We start from the raw sequence: 24,057 nt of genomic DNA on the forward strand, positions 1-24,057 counted from the left end.
GATAGATCCACGCTAATCCACCCGATAGATCCACGCTAATCCACCCGATAGATCCACGCTAATCCACCCGATAGATCCACGCTAATCCACCCGATAGATCCACGCTAATCCACCCGATAGATCCACGCTAATCCACCCGATAGATCCACGCTAATCCACCCGATAGATCCACGCTAATCCACCGATAGATCCACGCTAATCCACCGATAGATCCACGCTAATCCACCCGATAGATTCCACGCTAATCCACCCGATAGATCCACGCTAATCCACCCGATAGATCCACGCTAATCCACCCGATAGATCCACGCTAATCCACCCGATAGATCCACGCTAATCCACCCGATAGATCCACGCTAATCCACCCGATAGATCCACGCTAATCCACCCGATAGATCCACGCTAATCCACCCGATAGATCCACGCTAATCCACCCGATAGATCCACGCTAATCCACCCGATAGATCCACGCTAATCCACCCGATAGATCCACGCTAATCCACCCGATAGATCCACGCTAATCCACCCGATAGATCCACGCTAATCCACCCGATAGATCCACGCTAATCCACCCGATAGATCCACGCTAATCCACCCGATAGATCCACGCTAATCCCACCCGATAGATCCACGCTAATCCACCCGATAGATCCACGCTAATCCACCCGATAGATCCACGCTAATCCACCCGATAGATCCACGCTAATCCACCCGATAGATCCACGCTAATCCACCCGATAGATCCACGCTAATCCACCCGATAGATCCACGCTAATCCACCCGATAGATCCACGCTAATCCACCCGATAGATCCACGCTAATCCACCCGATAGATCCACGCTAATCCACCCGATAGATCCACGCTAATCCACCCGATAGATCCACGCTAATCCACCCGATAGATCCACGCTAATCCACCCGATAGATCCACGCTAATCCACCCGATAGATCCACGCTAATCCACCCGATAGATCCACGCTAATCCACCCGATAGATCCACGCTAATCCACCCGATAGATCCACGCTAATCCACCCGATAGATCCACGCTAATCCACCCGATAGATCCACGCTAATCCACCCGATAGATCCACGCTAATCCACCCATAGATCCACGCTAATCCACCCGATAGATCCACGCTAATCCACCCGATAGATCCACGCTAATCCACCCGATAGATCCACGCTAATCCACCCGATAGATCCACGCTAATCCACCCGATAGATCCACGCTAATCCACCCGATAGATCCACGCTAATCCACCCGATAGATCCACGCTAATCCACCCGATAGATCCACGCTAATCCACCCGATAGATCCACGCTAATCCACCCGATAGATCCACGCTAATCCACCCGATAGGTCCACGCTAATCCACCCGATAGATCCACGCTAATCCACCCGATAGATCCACGCTAATCCACCTGATAGATCCACGCTAATCCACCTGATAGATCCACGCTAATCCACCTGATAGATCCACGCTAATCCACCTGATAGATCCACGCTAATCCACCTGATAGATCCACGCTAATCCACCTGATAGATCCACGCTAATCCACCTGATAGATCCACGCTAATCCACCTGATAGATCCACGCTAATCCACTTGATAGATCCACGCTAATCCACTTGATAGATCCACGCTAATCCACTTGATAGATCCACGCTAATCCACTTGATAGATCCACGCTAATCCACCTGATAGATCCACGCTAATCTACCTGATAGATCCACGCTAATCTACCTGATAGATCCACGCTAATCTACTTGAAATACTGTCTCAAATGACCTGCTCCTAAGATTCGTACTATATAGAACCAATAGTATGAGAGTGCTAGTCTACAATCAATTCTCAAATGAATTGGTTGTAGAGGGAACTTAAATGAACTGCCTCTAGTTCACCCCTTAGCTTTGAGGGACTACCACGACCAACGTGGTTCGACACCCAGGCGAAGCTCGCGGATAAGGATCCCTTATTCGATAAGCCACACCCTGGATCTTGGACATCTGGCTCACGTCTTGCTTGGTCAAGTGGAAGAAGGCATTTGCGTGCAACATTGCACACACAAATCGACATACAACCCGCTAATATGTCTGTATAATTCATCGAATCACCTCACTTTCTGTGGCCACGTGAGCAACACAAATGCGAACCAACGTCTTTTGCACGGTCACGGTTGGTCAAGTGGTTAAGGTAACCTTTTAATCAATTGAAGCTTCAACAACGCTCTGTATTCTTAGGCGAATATAGATTTTACCAGAAATAACCCCCTCCCCTCCCCTCCATTGTCTTTTCCTGTATTTTCAACTTATCTAAAAACATTCGTTAACTCATGTCACATGATTTTTGCTAATAAATTATGGTACGTTTAGGTTTTTCGGTAGTCCAATCATTATAATCAATATATTTGTCTTTAACCTAACCTCAGGCAAATTGCATTCATGACATTTTGCCATGCCATTTGCAGTCCTGGAAGAATCACATTCTTGGCAAATTGCAGTTCATCCATCAATTTTTAACTAACAGGCGAAATTATCACGTTTTCGAACCGTTTTATAAACGCTAAAACACACTTACATTTTTCCCTACGAAAGGATGGTACCCATAAGTAAATTTTTGGTCGAAGTAGCATATATAAACAGCCCTTTGTGGATTTTTAATGCAAATAGTTAGGTTTATTCAAAGTCATGTCTCTTATACCCATACTGGATTAAAATATCTCAAACATTCGCATTTTCAAATTTTAGGCGTAGAGATATTAGAGATATCCCAGCCCATCCTCCTAAGACCTCCCAACGCCAAGGAAACGATCATTTTAAAGTGTCCTTATCCTAATCAACTTGAGGACCCAAAACAGAAAACGGGGCAGTACGTCATTGTTTTGGCCAGCCGCTTCCATTTTCTACTACGACAATTTTTGGCCTTATGTAACGCATACGAGCGAAAAGCGACGTTCTTTGTGGGAGGACAGGTTGCATATCCAACACCAATCAGCAGTCGGTCGGTTAGTTGAACATGCAACAAAATGCAATTTTTCTTAAAAGTGTAGTTTAGTCAGCCAACACTGTACTTGATAGCTTTAATACACGATATCCGTCGTTCTGTACCCGGGAATATATCCATGTTGCCGTGATAATTTTTTTTTAAATTTTCTACAAAACATAATATTTTGTTGGCGCTGCCAATAAGTAACTTGATCACGACATTATGCTTTAAAATGTTTATTTTCTTACCGAAACCATTTATATAATACATATTTGGCTTAAAATGTGTCTTAAGATTAGTGATAATCTTTAAACTGGGTTCGAATCCAATAGGAGTCACATTTGCCATTCTACCAGGGAGTATGACCTACTGCTTACTATTAATATTTTGATAGCAACTACATAAGAATCTTTAAAAAAAAAAGTCAATGCATATATAATATAAGAGAATAAACATATTCATACCTTACAAATTTAACCCCAGGCAGTGGCAACACTCGCTCCCTCATATTGGTGGAGGCAGCCACGAGACGGCGCAGTAAGACCGAACATCGCAGAATGACCGAACAGCGCAGGAAGACCGAACAGCGCAGGAAGACCGAACAGCGCAGGAAGACCAACCTCACCAACACCACCCCTTTCGCAAGAAGCAGGACACCAGCGACGTCTACAATCTCGAGGAATAGGGCGATGTTCACCAAGGTGGAGGCGTTCGACTTGTATACCTCCACACCTCCACTGTGTTACAGCCCCACTCCACACTGGCAGCGGACCCCACTGCCGAGCCCTGCCCCCGTCAAGCCACGACTGGCAGGCCGCAGACATCAACAAACTTCAGCGAACAGCTCAAACTACCAGTTCAGGAGCTCAGCGAAACATCCCCGCCCTCCACGGTGGCTCCACCAACTCTCGCCTTTACGGAATTATTATGCATTACAAACTCCTGCAATGGTGGTGATGGTGGCGAAAGGTGAGATTGTGGTGACAGTTGAAATTGTGGTGGTAGTGGCGCTGTTGATGGTAATTGTGGTTGTGGTGGTGTGGGAGTAATACTATTAAAATTAGATCGTTAATTGGTGATTAGCGTTAAAACTCCACACTGTGTAGACATTAGAAATAATTTACAATTACTTTTCTTATTTACTTTAAATACACATTTAATCTCAAATCTGTCTCAAATGCGAATTACAACCACAAGAATAGAACATATATAACTTTACTTAAATAAAAAAGTAATAAATAATGAATCGGTTATATAGTGAGGATGTGCCCCCCCCCCCCCACTCCCCAGCGGTGAATGCACAGCATTCATTTTCATTCATTTATTTATTTATTATGCACCCCATAGGAACTGACCCCCACAGTTCACTAGCTAAGCAAGTGACTATGTTGTGAAGGTGGGTACACAATTGTCAATATTACACACATATACACACACACACACACACACACACACACGCACACACACACACGCACACACACACACACACACACACACACACACACACACACACACACACACACACACACACACACACACACCTCACTCGCTTGACCAAGGGTACTAAGAGGACGTGTGGCCATCAACCTGTCTCCACCGTCCCGACTAGGCAAGACTCCAGCTCTCGGTCCTCGCCTTAAGGAAACCGGAGAGAAACCCTCCCTCCCCGTCTCATACCAACTAAATCTTTCCAATCAGCATGCCAAACAACTGCGGCTGTTGCTATCCAACAGACCGGATAACCAGTGTCTTTAAAACAGTGTAGATGAGTCAGGAGCTCTGCAGCCAATTCAAGCAGGAACAAAACCGCAGCTGATGCTATATCCGGCTTATACCGCAGCATCCGGCTTATACCACAGCACAGCTAAGCCGGATCTTGTTCAGTTACCATTCAAAATTTGTGTGGGTCAATGATTGTTTCTTAAGCACAGAAAGGCTTTCGCTAGGAGGTATACACAATCACCATACAGCAAGTATGGCGGTTGAGTACGTATAAGTATATGTTCCTGGTTGTGTTGAAAAGTATAGGTTCCTGGTTGTGTTGAAAAGTATAGGTTCCTGGTTGTGTTGAAAAGTATAGGTGTCTGGTTGTGTTGAAAAGTATAGGTTCCTGGTTGTGTTGAAAAGTATAGGTTCCTGGTTGTGTTGAAAAGTATAGGTGTCTGGTTGTGTTGAAAAGTATAGGTGTCTGGTTGTGTTGAAAAGTATAGGTGTCTGGTTGTGTTGAAAAGTATAGGTGTCTGGTTGTGTTGAAAAGTATAGGTTCCTGGTTGTGTTGAAAAGTATAGGTTCCTGGTTGGGTAAGCATAGGTTCCTTGTCGAGTTGAAAAGTTCCTTTTTGAGTTGAAATACCGCTCCAAAAGTGTCCATACCTGTGGTGCTGAATATACGATAAATGTAGTAATTGTTACTTTACACTTACGAATCAGTGAAACGCTGTTTCATAGCTGAAGCAATATAGATGGCATTTTTTTTTTTTTGGTGAATCAGCTTGCTCGGTGAGCGGTGAAATCATTGAACTAAGCGCAGAAACATTTCACAGGATTAGTAAAACTGGCCTAGTTTTCCACATTGGTTGTGTTGCTGTTGGTGTCAGTGTTGGTTGAGGTGGTTGTAGTGTTAGTAGTGGTTGTGGTAGTAGTAGTAATAGTGGTGATATCAACGGTGGTAATGCCGATGGTGATTGAAGTACGGGGTGGTTATGGTAGCAATGGTGGTGATAGTAGTTGTGATGTTAATATCATATCTACAGGACAACGAGGTAAGAATGGATAAGGCTTTAAGGACGAATGTGGAGAAATGATATGAGGACGACGAAGCTACCAAGACGAAGGACCAGCCTAAGCTTCTAACCCCAGATACATCAATCGAAAATGTTTATAAATGTCCAGTTTGTCTGACTAAATAAAAGAGAACGAGATTTCACGGGGAAACAACAATATACACCTGACTTAAACTGTCGAGCAGAAAAAAAGTGAAGGAACCGGTAGTGTTAGAGAACGTAAAATCCCTAACGAGATCTCGCAATGAATTTAAAAGGATTTTTTTTTGAGATATATACAAGAGTTGTTACATTCTTGTAGAGCCACTAGTACGTGTAGCGTTTCGGGCAGGTCCCTGGAATACGATCCCCGCCGCGAAGAATCGTTTTTTCATCCAAGTACACATTTTACTGTTGCGTTAAACAGAGGCTACAGTTAAGGAATTGCGCCCAGTAAATCCTCCCCGGCCAGGATACGAACCCATGACATAGCGCTCGCGGAACGCCAGGCGAGTGTCTTACCACTACACCACGGGGACTGATTTAGTAAAAGAACTGTGTACACAGTTAAACTTGAGATCGTTGTCACAAGCAAGCACTGCATGCAAAGTACATCAGAAGCTGGCGATGAGTCACAGTAACGTGGCTGAAGTATGTTAACCAATCCACACTCTAGAAAATGAAGGGACGACGACGTTTTGTTCCGTCTTGGACCATTCTCAAGTCGATTAGTCAAGGAATCCAATCGACTTGAGAATGGTCCAGGACGGACCGAAACGTCGTCGTCCCTTCATTTTCTAGTGTGTGGATTGGTCTACACCAGAAGCTGTGGGAAATCACAAAACATCTAGAGAAATCGAACTGAGTTACTAAACATCAAAATGTTTAGTAACTGGGAGAGTACTCGGATGGGATAAAAGGAGTACCTTTCTGATAGGAAACAAAGTGCCTCAGTTATAAGAAATCAGAACTATGAGAGATCACGAGCAGGGTGTCACAAGGCTCAGGACTGGGACCTGTCCTGTTCTTCATATACGGTAATGATCTGATAGCGAACATTATCCATGTTTGCTGACAATGGAAAGATAATGAGGAGAGTTAGTACACATGAATGATATAAGAGAAACCAAGAAGATTTAGACAACCCTCAAAGATGGTCTGAAAGGTGACTACTTGAATTTAAGCCTGAAAAAGGCATTCCTACTCTTATGAATATAAGAGTAGGAACAAGATCACAGGAACAAGAAGATAACAGGAGCAAGAAGATAACAGGAGCAAGAAAATCACAGGAGCAAGAAGATAACAGGAACGAAGTTCACAGGAACAAGACGATAACAGGAACAATATACGACGAAAGGAAAATAAAATCCTATCTCAGAGCAGGAGAAAGATCTGAGGGTCCAGAGACAAGACCCCCAGAGACAAGACCCCCAGAGACACGACCCCCCAGAGACAAGACTCCCAGAGACAAGACCCCCAGAGACAAGACCCCCAGAGGGAAGACCCCAGAGACGAGACCCCCAGAGACAAGACCCCCAGAGACAAGACCCCAGAGACAAGACCCCCAGAGACAAGACCCCCAGAGACAAGACCCCCAGAGGCAAGACCCCCAGAGACAAGACCCCCAGAGACAAGACCCCCAGAGGCAAGACCCCCAGAGGCAAGACCCCAGAGACGAGACCCCCAGAGACGAGACCCCCAGAGACAAGACCCCAGAGACAAGACCCCCAGAGACAAGACCCCCAGAGACAAGACCCCCAGAGGCAAGACCCCCAGAGGCAAGACCCCAGAGACGAGACCCCCAGAGACAAGACCCCCAGAGACAAGACCCCAGAGACAAGACCCCCAGAGACAAGACCCCCAGAGACAAGGCCCCCAGAGACAAGACCCCCAAAGACAAGACCCCCAGAGACAAGGCCCCCAGAGACAAGGCCCAAGAGACAAGACCCCCAGAGACAAGGCCCCCAGAGACAAGGCCCCCAGAGACAAGGCCCCCAGAGACAAGACCCAAGAGACAAGACCCCAGAGACAAGACCCCCAGAGACAAGACCCAAGAGACAAGACCCAAGAGACAAGACCCAAGAGACAAGACCCCAGAGACAAGACCCCCAGAGACAAGACCCAAGAGACAAGACCCCCAGAGACAAGACCCCCAGAGACAAGACCCAAGAGACAAGACCCAAGAGACAAGACCCCAGAGACAAGAAAATCATCTTAGATATGTAACGAGGTTCGTTCCTTAAATAAGAATTTGAACCACGAAGAATGATTAAGGGAAGTGAACCTCATCACACTAGAAGAAAAAAAGGAACAGGGGGAGACATGATCACTACATAAAATAATGACTACACTACACATCAAGGAAAGAACCGACGGCCTTTCGGTCCGTCCTGGACCATATCACACGGCTTGATAATGATCCAAGGCGGACCGAAACGTTCTCGTCTCCTCATCTTCTAATGTGTGGTTCATCATATCTTCAGCCACGTTATTGTGACTCATCGTCTGCAACCACACTGAAGAGTCTCGAGAGGAATTAAGACAAGTAGACAGAGCAACAATGTTTAAAGCAAGACACAGTATAAGGAGAGAACGTGGATGGATGCCCGAGGCACAAGTAAGTCCCTGAGACGTCAGAAAGAACTGTTTAAGCAGAAGTGTTATCTGACGATGGAAAACATCACTGAAAAAAGTTGTTATAATTAAAAAGTAGTCATAAAAAGTCAACATAATTAATTTTTTTTATTATTGAATGATTGAGACATTCAATAATATTGTTGTCATTTAAGTTGTCATAAAAAGGTAAACACAATTAAAAAAATATTACTGATTCATAACGTGAAAAAGTAGCTTTTCCACAATGAACAGAGGTAAAGAGCTTTTTTTTTTTTAACAGAACCCAAACAAACCGATAAAAGCTGAGATAACAGACAAAGCAACAATTAAAGCCCGAGATTACATGGATGAATCATCCTTAACGAACCCTTTAACGAACAGTCAACCACCTTCATCCAAAGAGCCAATTGTCATTTTAACTCAGGTGTTTTAATTACCACCTATTGCGCTAAATGATTTAATGGCTTCTTCCCTTGTGTCACATCTGGGTTTAACGAGGCGGAGGCCAGTGGTTTAAGTGGGTTTAAGGGATCCCCTGAAACTAATGAATTCCCAGCTTGCTGCGCTGTGGTGGGTGTGGCTGTAAACCAGGGAATACCAAGCTGTGTGTGTGTGTGTGTGTGTGTGTGTGTGTGTGTGTGTGTGTGTGTGTGTGTGTGTGTGTGTGTGTGTGTGTATTCACCTAGTTGTGTTTGCGGGGATTGAGCTTTGCTCTTTCGGCCCGCCTCTCAACTGTCAATCAACTGTTTACTAACTACTATTTTTTTTCTTTTTTTTTTCCACACCACACACACACTCCCCAGGAAGCAGCCCGTGACAGCTGACTAACTCCCAGGTACCTATTTACTGCTAGGTAATAGGGGCATTCAGGGTGAAAGAAACTTTGCCCATTTGTTTCTGCCTGGTGCGGGAATCGAACCCGCGCCACAGAATTTCGAGTTCTGCGCGCTATCCATTAGGCTACCAGGCCCCACAGCTTGCTGCGTGTGAGAGAGAGAGAGAGAGAGAGCATTGATGCAGTAGCCGGCACGTTACAACCGTAAGTGAGAGGTTCCAGTCTGGAATACTGGCCAAGGGCTGAACGCTTTGGGCCGAGTGAACGCAGCAGCAATGGGGAACACAGGAGTGTAAATCCGGCCGGCTCCTGGCCATGATGCCCGGGGAGCAAACTATTTTATTATGTTTTAAAAATCAGCTCAGCTCCAACAGAGGAACTTCCATATATTCGCCTGTGACAGGAAGACTTGTGATGTGGCTGACAGAGATCAGTTTATTTATACTGTGACAGACATGCTTATAGAGATATAACGTGGAAATGTTGAAATAATCATGAGTGTTTCAGTTCTTTTACAGCAGTGTTTTCCTAACATTTTTTTTACCCATGACCCAACCGGAGCACCCATGCCCCCACCTGAGCACCCATGCTCCCCACCTGAGCACCCATGCTCCCACCTGAGCACCCATGCTCCCCACCTGAGCACCCATGCTCCCCACCTGTGCACCCATGCCCCCACCTGAGCACTCATGCCCCCACCTGAGCACTCATGCCCCCACCTGAGCACTCATGCCCCCACCTGAGCACCCATGCCCCCACCTGAGCACCCATGACCCACCTGTGCACCCATGGGCCCCCCCCCCTAGGTTCAGGAGCCAACAAACAAAAATAGGTCTCCCTAATGCCGTCGGGAAAATTGAGTTTCAACTTCAAGTCCTATTTACACCGTGAAATTCAAACCTGAACGAAAGAATACAATAAAAGGTATGATTCATATTACAATAAATAAAATATATTTATATTGCAATACATTAAGAAAAAGAACAATAATAAATGACAGTTCAACAACAGAAAATGGCAATCAATAAAATAAACTTGATGGAATACATTACAAGTTCTAATAAATGACATTGAGCTTGGGAGCATACACAAAATTATCTCAATTTTGGAAAATATAATTAACATGAATGCGTCCTTACGCTAAGTGTCTGCTGCAAATAGTTTTGATCTGAAGTGGAAATTTAATAAATTGTAATATTAAAAAAAAAACACGATTTGTAATATCCAGTCGATTTTTTTAATTATTTTTAACACTAAATCACTTACATCAATAACCCACATTCAACCTAATATGAACTCGGGAACGGCAATAGGCAATTTTCCTGTTAATTACCTTGCGTTTGGATGATTTTGTTTCATCGCGAAACCTCGCACTTGTTCCTTTGATTATAAATAAGGTTTTAATTGAATCATCGTTTGGCAGGTGCGATAATTCTTTCTGGTATTGCAAAGCCACCATATTTAAATCCACCAGCTTTGGCCGAGTTATCCAAGGTGGGGAACATTGGCCGAGTTATCCAAGGTGGGGAACATTGGCCGAGTTATCCAAGGTGGGAAACATTGGCCGAGTTATCCAAGGTGGGAAACATTGGCCGAGTTATCCAAAGTGGGGAACAAATATTTTTCAAATTGGAAAATCTTTCATTAAATTCACAGACCACTTTGCTCAGGTGATCAGGAACTTCTCACTTAGTTATCTTGAGATATTTTCGGGGCTTAGCGTCCCCGCGGCCCGGTCCTCGACCAGGCCTCCTTTTTGTTACACACCCCCAGGAAGCAGCCCGTAGCAGCTGTCTAACTACCAGGTACCTATTCACTGCTAAGTGAACAGAGGCATCAGAGTGAAAGAAACTACCCATTTGTTTCCGCCTCCACCGGGGATCGAACCCGGAACCTCAAGACTACGAATCCCTCGCGTTGTCCACTCAGCTGTCAGGCCCCTAGTTAGCCCAGAATTTTTTTAATTTTTTTGTATAAAACTTTCTTTTGTCATAACTGCAGAAATCGAATGAAGGCAAAAATCTTAACCTTTGCATCATTAAGGATTTTACTTGCTCCTTGCAGTCATTTTTTTAATATATTCAGGTTTTGTTTATTAAAGATATCTGTTAAATAACTCATAATGTTTTACCATCAACTGTTTGGAAGAGTTTCATTTCACGTTTATCTTTTAAAACACACTAAGAAAATTATATAGTTCAATGAATCTTATCAAAGCATTTCCCTGTGAGAGCTGATCTCACCGCTGGTGCACCATTAGTCGTATGTAGTCACCATTTTTATCCTCACCAAATTGTTTGAAAAGACGCTCAGATTTAACATTAGTTTTGATGATAATACATTTAGTTTTGATAATACATTTAGTTTTGATAATACATTTAGTTTTGATAATACATTTAGTTTTGATGATAATACATTTAGTTTTGATGATAATACATTTAGTTTTGATGATAATACATTTAGTTTTGATGATAATACATTTAGTTTTGATGATAATACTTTTCATAACTGATTTCAAAACTGCACACTAATGTAGGCAGGTGTACTTGTGCTGCAAAATTATTTATGTTTTGAAAAGCGAAAGACGTCAAAAATCGGTACATAGACACAAGGAACAAAGAGTTCTCAATCCCAAAAGATAAGACATAATGCCAACTTTGAGGGAGCCGGTGGCTGAGCGGACAGAACGCTGGTCGCGTGATCCTGTGGTTCGATCCCGGGCCGGCAAGAAACGATGGACAGAGTTTCTTTCACCCTAATGCAACCTGTTACCTAGCAGTAAAATAGGTACCTGGGAGTTAGTCAGCTGTCACGGGCTGCTTCCTGGGGGTGGAGGCCTGGTCGAGGACCTAGCCGCGGGGACACTAAAGCCCCGAAATCATCTCAAGATAACCTCAAGATAGCACTATAGTTGCCCGCGAAAGCTCCTTTTAGGCTAATTGTGATTACTGTTTATCTTCTCTATTTGCCATACTAGGCTATGACCCGTCTGGGTCCGGCAGTCTGAGACATTTCTGTCATATTTTTGGGGTCACCTGACGTTCTTTTTTTAAATTATGTTGCGACAATATTTATCAAAACTCGTTTTAGTAATTGAAAAGAACGTTAGTTGTTCGAGTGGTGAATATTGGAGAAAGCGGACGTAATAAAATTAACGAAAGGATTTATTAATTATCTATTATCAGCTATTTAACACAAATATGATATTCAGTAGCCATGAAAGACAGGATGATGACCAGACCACACACTAGAATGTGAAGGGACGACGACGTTTCGGTCCGTCCTGGACCATTCTCAAGTCGATTGTGAGAATGGTCCAGGACGGACCGAAACGTCGTCGTCCCTTCACATTCCAGTGTGTGGTCTGGTCATCATACTTTAGCCTCGTTATTGTGACTCATCGCCTGCATAAAGACAGGATATTTTCATGTCAATTGAATATCATATTTGTGTTAAATAGTTGAGAACAGGTAATTAATAAATTCTGTTTCATTAATTTTATTGATAAAAAAATCACATAGAACTTAAATATTAATTAAATATAAATACGAGTAAATGTAAGGTAATGAAACTAAGCAGTGGAAACAGGAGGCCAGACACAGGATACCGAATGGGGGAGGAAGTCCTTCATGAAACGGACAGAGAGAAAGATCTGGGAGTTAATATCACACCAAACCTGTCTTCTGAAGCCCACATCAAAAGAATAACATCTGCAGCGTATGCGAGACTGGCTAACAGAACTGCCTTCAGGAACCTGTGTAAGGAATCATTCAGAACCTTGTATACCACATATGCAAGACCAATCCTGGAATATGCGGCCCCAGCATGGGGCCCATACCTTGTCACAAGGCGAAGCTTGAAAAAGTTCAGATGTATGCCATTAGGCTAGTCCCAGAACTAAGAGGCATGAGTTACGAGTTAAGACTGCAGGGAATGCACCTCACGACACTGGAAGACAGAAGAGTAAGGGGAAACATGATCAATACCTACAAAATTCTCAGAGGAATTGACAGGGTAGATAAAGATAAACTGTTTAACACAAGTGGTACGCGAACAAGGGGACAGGTGGAAACCTAGTACCCAAATGAGCCACAGGGACGTTAGAAAGAACTTTTTCAGTGTCAGAGTAGTTAACAGATGGAATGCATTAGGAAGTGATGTCGTGGAGGCTGACTCCATACACAGTTTCAAATGTAGATATGATAGAGCCCAGTAGGCTCAGGAATCTGTACACCTGTTGATTGACAGTTGAGAGGCGGGACCAAAGAGCCAGAGCTCAACCCCCGCAAGCACAACTAGGTGAGTACAATTTGGTGAGTACACTGACAATAATAATTAAAGCAGAAGGCATGTTATGGCAACAGGAACGGCGGCGTCACCATTCCAGCGTAGCCATCTTGATGTAACAATCATATTGCCTTGATATCAGTAATGTGTGACGTCTTATTCAGGTCCGAGACTCCAGCTTGGCGAGGGGAACACACATTGTAAGGGGCGGGGAGGGGGTGATATTGAGGTCGGTACTTGTGAGGGGGTAGGTGAGGTATTGAGGGGGGAATGGGGGTGGTGGTGTTGGTGGGGAGGGAGTTGGGGAGAGTTGGTACATGTGGTGGGGAGGAAGAGAGGGAGTTGTGTGTATATTCGCTATTTTTTACTTTTTTTACTATTTGTGCCTACATGATTGAGCTGTTAGCTCTTGGACCCCGCCTTTCTAACCGTAGGTTGTCTAATGTACTGACTCTATCACATCTACATATATTATGTGATATATATTAGAGTCTAACCAGGTAACCAGGTAATATCTCACACACACACACATCCCCCAGGTGAACTGGGGATGTGTGTGTGAATATTTACTGCTAGGTGAACAGGTGCATTAGGTGACATAAAGTCTGCTTATATGTTTCTTCCTCGACCGGGAGTCGAACCTGGGCCCTTAGTCCTTTGACCTTCATAGCGTTTTCCGCTCGGCTGTGAGGACCTGTATTCACCTTATGATACTCACCAATTTCTGCTTGATAGAGCCCAGTAAAATACAAAATCGAGCTCTAGCTGTTGGTTTCTGCCTTTCTAGCTACCGGTTGTGTAATGCAATGACTCCTGACCTATTTCCCTATCATACCTGCTTTTACTGTTATGGCTCAAGTTAATCTCTGCAGTCTTCTCCCGTAGGTCATCCCACTTTCCCACTATTCTTATGCCAAAACTTTTGAGTATTTCATGTTGGATTCCTCGTTGATTCCTGTTGGAACATCACTCAACGAGGTGGCGGATGCGCTGGCCAAACGCGCCATGACAAGACCATCAGTTGACAGTCAATGTGTTTTAGCCATGATATAAATAAAATATAAAATACTCAGGCACAAGCAGAAGTAGCGAGGAGAGGCACTCGACTTGAGAATGGTCCAGGACGGACCGAAACGTCGTCGTCCCTTCCCCTTCTAGTGTGTGGTCTGGTCAACAGCGAGGAGAGGTATACTGTATGAGGGAAGTCAAACCATGTAACACTACATGTATGTGAGTCAAACCATGCAACACTACATGTATGTGAGTCAAACCATGCAACACTACATATATGTGAGTCATTTCATGCAACACTACATGTATGTGAGTCAAACCATGCAACACTACATATATGTGAGTCAAACCATGCAACACTACATATATGTGAGTCAAACCATGCAACACTACATATATGTGAGTCAAACCATGCAACACTACATATATGTGAGTCAAACCATGCAACACTACATGTGAGTCAAACCATGCAACACTACATGTATGTGAGTCAAAACACCCATTTCACTTACGGCAAAAGTAAAAAATGCTCTGAGTGACTGTACACATGCGGCTCAGGTTTGGGTACAAACATTACTGGGAATATGGAACAGGGGTTAATAATAATTAATAATAATTAATAATAATTAATAATAATTTGGGTCCCTTTAGTGCAGCCGGGTTCGTTCTCGACCCACAATTGAGAATTCTGGGTTCGAATCCCAGGTGGGATAGAAATGGTTGGGCACATTTCCTGTCACCTAATGCATCTGTTCACCTAGCAGCAAGTAGGTACTCAGGAGTTAGTCAGCTTGTTGTGGTGTTGCATCCTGGGCGGGGTCAGTAATTCGCCCCTGATGGAGGGGGATGGGGGGGGGGACCTTAATAAAAGCCTAACACGTATAAATACACACTGGCTTCTTGTCCCCGTACACAGTGAATTATAATAATGAAACCAAGTGTAAACTTTGTAGTATGTTAAGGTCTCACACCCTCATATTATATATATATATATATATATATATATATATATATATATATATATATATATATATATTTATATATATATATATATATATATATTGTGACGATAATCTCCTTCAAGAGAGATTGAGCCTGCTCTTCCCTCCAAACTACGTCTCAGAAACACCTAATATAGAAGATATATCCAACAAGTACAACAACAAGTTTTGCCCCAGAGCAAAACGTATCCAACACCGGCGCACCTGCTCCACCTCCGCCACTCAAACCGGCAAACTGCTTGTCCATCGCCTGCCTATCGCTGATTGGCTGGCGCCCGTCGCACCTGCTCCCACCACCCGCCACACGAGCTGATGTCTGAGCCACCGCGACCTGAGGACAGAATATCTAGTGCTTTCCACAAGTTAACACGTCTCATTGGTAGACTAAGCCTTGGCTTACGTGTACTAAGGGAGGTGGCAGCTTGAAGCCAATATTCCTGCACTAATATAAATTATTTGCTATTACTCACTTGTATTAACGTAACTTTTCATTTGCCAGTAATTATTCTTATTATTTTGTTTGATTGATTTACCTGTTTCAATTTTGATGTCCAATTTTATTCATGTTTTGCTTTTCTAACGTAATTAAAATTTCATTGTTAAATTTACTTGTGTTTTGTGTGTCTTCCCATTACCTTACCACAGACGAAAGTTCCAGCTTTTTTCTTTTTTTTCTTTTGTGTGACGAGGCCATACCCCTAGCTTTTGAAACAGTCGAACACCAACGCGTTACCGTCACAATATATATATATATATATATATATATATATAGAGAGAGAGAGAGAGAGAGAGAGAGAGAGAGAGAGAGAGAGAGAGAGAGAGAGAGAGAGAGAGAGAGAGAGAGAGAGAGAGAGAGAGAGAGATAAGGCCCAGTCCCTGAACAAATAGCCTGGGTGTGTCACAACGGAATGATTGATGATATTGTGGAGACATAAGAATTTTGCAGCAAGAATGTAACCTTTTGATGAAGTGTCTGAATCTCTATTGGTAGCCTCTTTATTGCTACTTATGTCTATGTACTTAGTCATAAAAGAATGTGTATGTTAGCATACTGCATGTGTACAGGATGAAATGTATTTGTTTATATACCAGAATATACAGGAACATGTTGTATTAAACGGGGTGAGAATAGTTTGATCTACCTTTTAGGTGTGTATTCATACCTCAATAAACTTATTTCAATTCCAGTTTCAAAATAGGGAAATAGTGATGAAAAGAAAAACAGCTTTAACATAACACAGGACAACTGGGAGAGAGAAAGCTTTCCTATCGTTTCAGATTTCCGCAAACCTGATTTTGAAAGATTAAGAATTTTCTTGAGAAAGTTAGATTGGGCGGACGTGAAGCGTCTTAGGGGACGTAATCCAGAGTCTTGACTCTGGATTATCATGTAAATTCAAATTATAACTCATTTAATGATATGCTTAGTAAAACCCTGGAACAGGAAGGAGGAATGGAAAGGGGAAAGCACCATAGTATAACAAGTTATCTTCGAATAACAACGATCACCAAATGGGTATAACCATGGGTATAACAATGGATTTAAACAACCTTACCGGAAAAGGAAGGTTTTATACAAAATAGATAACAATGGGGAAGTCTGTCTTGAACACATTATTTTCGAACTAGTAAGAAATATAAAAATAAGTAAAGCTATAAGAATCTCTGAAGTCCGCATAGCTGGGCGGACAAAGACAAATCTTCAAGGTATTTCTTTAGGTATATCAAAGATTAAAGAGAAGACTGCACCATTAAAAACTGAGACAGGTCAAATAATTGGTTAATGACAAAGAAATTGGTTGCATTAAACAGAAACAAAAAGTACTTTTCTTTGTACTTACTAGAGTAAAACTTGATATTATCCATGCAGCTCAAAAAACCTAACCCTGGAAACACAAACCGTAACTATCTTTATTTCACGCTTGTTACAACTTGTAATAAAGATGTTTCATCTTGGCTTAACGTGTTTATGACGTATTAGAACGCTGTTACAACTTGCTATATTGGTTGTTATAACTGCTTAGAAAGTGTTAAAACTTGTTCGAACGTTGTACCAACGTCGTAGTTTCGGTGTGTGTTTGGCGGGATGTAGGAGGTAGTTAGGATAAGCTGACTAGTTGTTATCATTGACGAAGTTATTAAATATATAAACAAATTAAAGCACAAGAAGCCCCCAAGACCAGACGGAATTGGGGGCTTAAAAAACTTAAAAAGAAAAAAAACTTAGTGAGCCCTAGTCTTTCATATTTAATAAATCAATGGAATAGAGTGAAGGAATCGTGAAAGGTTGTAAATGTCTTACGAATTTGCTAGGAGAGAGAAGGAGGAAATAATCAGGGGAAAGCGCCGAGCCATTAAGACTAAATAACACTGAGAAGGGGTCAGAATAAGAATTAGGAATGTGATGGGAAGAAAGGAATGATGCCCAACCACTTGGATGGTCGAGGGATTGAACGCCGACCTGCATGAAACGAGACCGTCGCTCTACCGTCCAGCCCAAGTGGTTGGGGCCAGAGGCAAGAGAGACTACTTGAGTCGAACTGTCATTCAGTCAGACTAACGTCTATTGTGGGAAACGTTCTTAGATCTTCTTGAGATGATTTTGAGGTTATCTTGAGATGATTTCGGGGCTTTAGTGTCCCCGCGGCCCGGTCCTCGACCAGGCCTCCACCCCCAGGAAGCAGCCCGTGACAGCTGACTAACTCTCAGGTACCTATTTTACTGCTAGGTAACAGGAGCATAGGGTGAAAGAAACTCTACCCATTGTTTCTCGCCGGAGCCTGGGATCGAACCCAGGACCACAGGATCACAAGTCCAGCGTGCTGTCCGCTCGGCCGACCGGCTCCCTCCATAGATCCAGTAACGCAAGTCATTCGTACTTGTGTAAAGGAGGAAATGTCTATGTTTATCTCTCAGAATGTTCGGTAATATGTTTATTGTTTGTGATGTGTGTCTATGTATGTATTAACACGATGTACTGAACGGGGTGAGAATAGCTTGAGCTACCTCATCCCTTTGTGTGGATTTTACCTCAATAAACTTATTTCAATTTATAGTCATTTGTTTACACCTTGAAGAACATAGATCAATAAAGGGTTCACACATGTTTGACTAAGGATTGTTTGTGTTTAAATTATTTTCACTGTATTCCAGTATTGTATTACTTACCACTGTATTTTCCCAGCAGGTGGGAGCGGGACAGATTGCCAGGTGCTATATAACCTTGACTTTAGAAAAGCCTTTAGTAAGCGCCTCATGAAACTCATTACAGAGTTAGATTTTACATTTTTGCACATGGTGAGTAATCCTGAGATGGATTAGAGGTTGCTTATTAAAAAGTTGTGAACATAAATGGAGTTAATTAAATCAGAGTGAGAAGCCGCCGTAAGCTTAGACACAAACAACATCAGTTGTGAATTTCTAAACGATATATATTAAAGCAGGAAATAAACTGAGGCGAAGACTCAAAACCACTGCAAAGAGACTTAGGCGTATTAAAGCAGGAAATAAACTGAGGCTAAGATTCAAAATCACTGCAAAGAGACTTAGACGTATTAAAGCAGGAAATAAACTGAGGCTAAGATTCAAAATCACTGCAAAGAGACTTAGGCGTATTAAAGCAGGAAATAAACTGAGGCGAAGACTCAAAATCACTGCAAAGAGACTTAGGCGTATTAAAGCAGGAAATAAACTGAGGCTAAGATTCAAAATCACTGCAAAGAGACTTAGGCGTATTAAAGCAGGAAATAAATTGAGGCGAAGATTCAAAATCACTGCAAAGAGACTTAGGCGTATTAAAGCAGGAAATAAACTGAGGCTAAGATTCAAAATCACTGCAAAGAGACTTAGGCGTATTAAAGCAGGAAATAAACTGAGGCTAAGATTCAAAATCACTGCAAAGAGACTTAGACGTATTAAAGCAGGAAATAAACTGAGGCGAAGACTCAAAACCACTGCAAAGAGACTTAGGCGTTTTAAAGGAAAGAACGACAGATGGCGTTAAATGCTGTAAAGAGTAAGGCTTGACGCTGCGGAAATTACAGACTTACGAGATATCATCTCCATTTGGGAGTCCTGATTTGCACGGCTCTTAACTATAAAAAAAAAGATTAATTTCGTGAATAGGATATTACGATTTATCTTGGATATGTTAAGCTTCATTACGATTACGCGGTTCACTTGTGGTGTGCGTGTTGTGTTATGGACATACATGAACTTTAATGCATAAATAGCAAAAGGACAAGTTTAATTCCGGGAATTTAAAACTTATTTTTTTATGAAGAGAGATTGAAACACTGTGTGTGTGTACTCACCTAGTTGTACACACCTAGTTGTGCTTGCAGGGGTTGAGCTCTGGCTCTCTGATCCCACCTCTTAACTGTCAATCAACTGGTGTAAGGATTCCTGAGCCTACTGGACTCTATCATATCTACATTTGATATCGTGTATGGAGTCAGCCTCCACCACATCACTGCCTAATGCATTCCACCTGTTAACTACTCAGACGCTGAAAAAGTTCTTTCTAACGTCCCTGTGGTTCATTTGGATACTCCGTCTCCACCTGTCCCCCCTTCTTTGCGTAGCACTCATGTTAAACAGTTTAACTTTATCTACCCTGTTAATTCCTCTAAGAATTTTGTAGGTAATGATCATGTCTCCCCTTACTCTTCTGTTTTCCAGTGTCGTGAGGTTATTTTACGCAGCCATTCCTCGTAACTCATTCCTCTTTGTTCTGGGAATAGCCTGGTGGCATACCTCTGAACTTTTTCGTGTGTGCCTGTGTGCGTGTGTGTGTGTGTGTGTGTGTGTGTGTGTGTGTGTGTGTGTGTGTGTGTGTGTACTCACCTAGTTGTGCTTGCGGGGGTCGAGCTCTGGCTCTTTGGTCCCGCCTCTCAACCGTCAATCAACAGGTGTACAGATTCCTGAGCCTATTGGGCTCTATCATATCTACACTTGAAACTGTGTATGGAGTCAGCCTCCACCACATCACTTCCTAATGCATTCCATTTGTCAACCACTCTGACACTAAAAAAGTTCTTTCTAATAATTCTGTGGCTCATTTGGGCGCTCAGTTTCCACCTGTGTCCCCTTGTGCGTGTGCCCCTTGTGTTAAATAGCTTGTCTTTATGTACCCTATAGGTGTGTGCGTGTGCGTGTGCGTGTGCGTGTGTGCGTGTGTGTGTGTGTGTGTGTGTGTGTGTGTGTGTGTGTGTGTGTGTGTGTGTGCGCCCTTGTCTCTCTCTCTCTCTCTCTCTTTCTCTCTCTCTCTCTTTCTCTCTCTCTCTTCCTCTCTCTCTCTCTCTTCCTCTCTCTCTCTCTCTTCCTCTCTCTCTCTTCCTCTCTCTTCCTCTCTCTCTCTCTCTCTCTCTCTCTCTCTCTCTTCCTCTCTCTCTCTCTCTCTCTCTCTCTCTCTCTCTCTCTCTCTCTCTCTCTCTCTTCCTCTCTCTCTTCCTCTCTCTCTCTCTCTTCCTCTCTCTCTCTTCCTCTCTCTCTCTCTCTCTCTCTCTCTCTCTCTCTCTCTCTCTCTCTCTCTCTCTCTCTCTCTCTCTCTCTCATTTTTAATTTTAGACTCGCTGCCAGAAATAGTGTGAGGAGCCTTAGTTGCTCAAGTTAGCGGATAATTACGTCATTCTTGGAATACAGCTTTATTCATTATTCTCTCTCGTCTCTTCTCCTCCAGCTCCTTCTCTTCCACATGACTCATTTCTATCGCGGATGTTGCTGGTCCTTACCTACCACTACTTACATATCATTGCCTATGAGGGAGGAAGGTCTAGCTCTGTGTGCCTCTCTTACCTGTCTTGTTGAACCTATTGCCTTATAATTTAACTGTTCTAACGTTGGAATTCCTTGTCGAATCTGGCTTGACATTTGTGGATTGAGGTGGTTCCCACAACATATCCTTTCAGTGCATTTCAACTGTTGAATATATTATTTTGTCCTCTTGTCCAACTTTCTCTCACTTTAAAAGAGGCTGTCATTGTCCAGCTTGTCAATTCTCCACTGTATTTTGTATGTTGTAATCATATCCGCTCTGTTTATTTTCTCATACACGGTTATGATGTCTTCTATTGTGTAGATTGCCTTGAAGGAGTCCCGATTTAGGTTTCTATATGAAGTTCTTTCTTATATTCGCTTGTATTCCTTACGCTGCTGATGTCATCCTATTTATGTCTGCCTCTGGTGTCAACGTTGGAACTGTATTCACTCCCATATCTGTATCTCTGGTGCAGGTATGCCTTCAGGTATCCTCTCTCCCTTTCCCATCTTCATTACCTTACACTTGATGGACTGAATTTCAGCAACCATTTGTTTGACCACTCCTGGAGTTTGTCAATATCCTCCTTTAACTTCCTGCAGTTCACATCTGTTTTCACGTTCCTCGTCGGCTTTGCATCATCTGTAAACATCGACATGTCTGGGCTCACTCCCTCGGGCAGGTTGTTGACATAAATTAGGAACAGCAGTGGTCCCAGGACCGAGCCTTGTGGGACCCAACTCCTTACATTCCTCCAGCCTGAAACCACCTCGTTGACTGTTGACTGTGTTTTCTGTCCTTCCGGTACTCCCTCAGACAGTTCATTTTTCCCCAGTTATCCCAGCCTGCCTCTCCATCTTGTTCAACAGTCTTTCATAAGGAACTGTGTAAAATGCTGTTTGACACTGTTAGAATATAGTCTACCTAGCCTTCCTTTTCCTGTCTAATTTTTCTAACCCTGCCATAGAACTCAATGAAGTTTGTGAGGCATTACTGTCGCTTCTAAATTCCTTCTCACCGTTTGTCACACAGTCCGTCCTCTCCAGATGTTCTACAATACATGGACCTGATTACTTTCTCCAGCACTCTACAAGAAGTTCGTGTCAAAGACACTGGTCTCTAGTTTAGTACCTCCTTTCTATCCCCCTTTTTTGAAAACTGGGAAAACGCTTGCCACTTTTTCCAGATTTCTGTGAGATTTCCTGTTTCAGGCATCTTGTTAAAAATTGTTGATAATGTGTGACAAAGCTCTTTTGCAGCCTCCTTCAGTAGCCATGGGAAGATCAGGGTTGGTCCCATTGACTTCACCACATCTAGTTCCTCCAAGGTGTTTTCTTATCTCTTCTACAGTAACGACAATGTCATCCATTGTTTATCCTCAGAGGTAATAACAGAGCTTCAGACCTCTGTCATTAACTTGGCTTGCTTGCATGTTTATGGATTGTATGATTTTATATCTCTGTTGTATATGATATCTCCGTTTAACATCATATAGGATACTTACGTAGTTTTAGTATTTTATTGTTGAATTATATTTCAGGGTTACTGCTTAGGGTCCCATGTCACCCATGTCTTGTGGCTATGGGGAAACGTCAGTTCTGAAGCTAGATTAAAACCCTCATCCCCCTTCCCGGAAGTGGCAAGGGGAGTAAGGAGGGAAACTGAATTACCTGGAGATGGTTCTGGGAGTTCTTCTACTCTCCCTCATGTCAGGCCTGGAACCAGGGGTTGACTTCTGATAACACGGTCCAGGAGTCTGTTGCTTGAAGAGGCCTGCAGGCACCCATACATCTACTTCAATCCGGATGCACTTCTCTAATTGTTTTTTGAAGACAAACCTTCATGTCTTATCCTTGCTGGGAGGGTATTGAGCAGCAGAGGATCTCTGATGTTCATGCAGTGCTCTCTGATTATACCAATGGTATCTATAATCCTCACTGGTTCCATTCTGTATAGAATAGAACCTATGGTTCTCTACCAGTGTGATTCTCTCAGAACCTCACTGGTTCGGAGTTCTCACTGGTACGCAAGCGAGACATCACATGTGATTGAAATAGTTTGAACATTCTAGTGGAATCTCTGGATTTGGACGTTCTCATAATCCATCTCATCATTTCCTTCCCCCCCCCCCTGGCCGTCGCTATATTTGTCCTGCTATGTTCACTAAATGTCATGTCATCAGACATCATAAAACCCAGATCTTTCATATATTAGTTCCTTCTATGAGTACGTGTGATCGTATCTCGTACTCTGTATTTCGATAAAGTGCTTCATTTCTCCCTAACTTAAATACCTCGAACTTATCAATATTGTTATTTTCTGTTGCCCAGAGACAATTTTTTTAGTAGTTTTTCTACAAAAACAAAGTTTTTAAGTTTTTTGTGTGTGTTTTTTGTGTCTGGTAATCACACAGATGACAATTTCAAGCTGATTTTTGTATCATCTGCAAAAGATAACACGAATCTGCAAAGGACATGTGTTTTTTGTCTATATCTGACCTGCGAGTGAGCAAAAGCAGCGGTGCCAGGACTGTGCCCTGGGGTACACAGCTTTTCACAGTGTTTGGACTTGATTTTGAGTTGAGTGGCTGTCAATCTTTACATCCTGTGTGACAGGTAATTGGCCATATTTCACCCTACTTGTTATTCCAATATTTGGCTTATTTTTTGGGCTTTCACTCCCATGGCTGAATCTTATGTTCCTGGTGGAGATGGTAACGATTGTTACACAGAAAAAAGGTGAATTAGGAAAACAAATAATTAGTAACAGGGAGTAAAATGGGAGTAAGTGAAATCGAGAGA

General features: G+C 42.8%; 1 protein-coding gene across 2 annotated transcripts in view; it reads right to left on the reverse strand.

The window, feature by feature from the left end:
• LOC123767103 (whirlin) overlaps positions 1-24,057 on the reverse strand; it is a 379,357-nt gene that overhangs the window by 311,007 nt on the left and 44,293 nt on the right. Inside the window, exon 1 of one of the 2 annotated variants that reach the window (XM_069304868.1) lies at positions 3,452-3,819. The exons of the other annotated variant lie outside the window; for it this stretch is intronic. The gene's annotated coding sequence lies outside the window, so the exon portion shown is untranslated. Of the gene's footprint in view, positions 1-3,451; positions 3,820-24,057 lie in introns of those variants that run through there. 2 annotated transcript variants of the gene reach the window in all.

The sequence above is a fragment of the Procambarus clarkii genome, chromosome 53, assembly GCF_040958095.1.
Source record: "Procambarus clarkii isolate CNS0578487 chromosome 53, FALCON_Pclarkii_2.0, whole genome shotgun sequence".
In the NCBI taxonomy this organism is placed as follows: domain Eukaryota; kingdom Metazoa; phylum Arthropoda; class Malacostraca; order Decapoda; family Cambaridae; genus Procambarus; species Procambarus clarkii.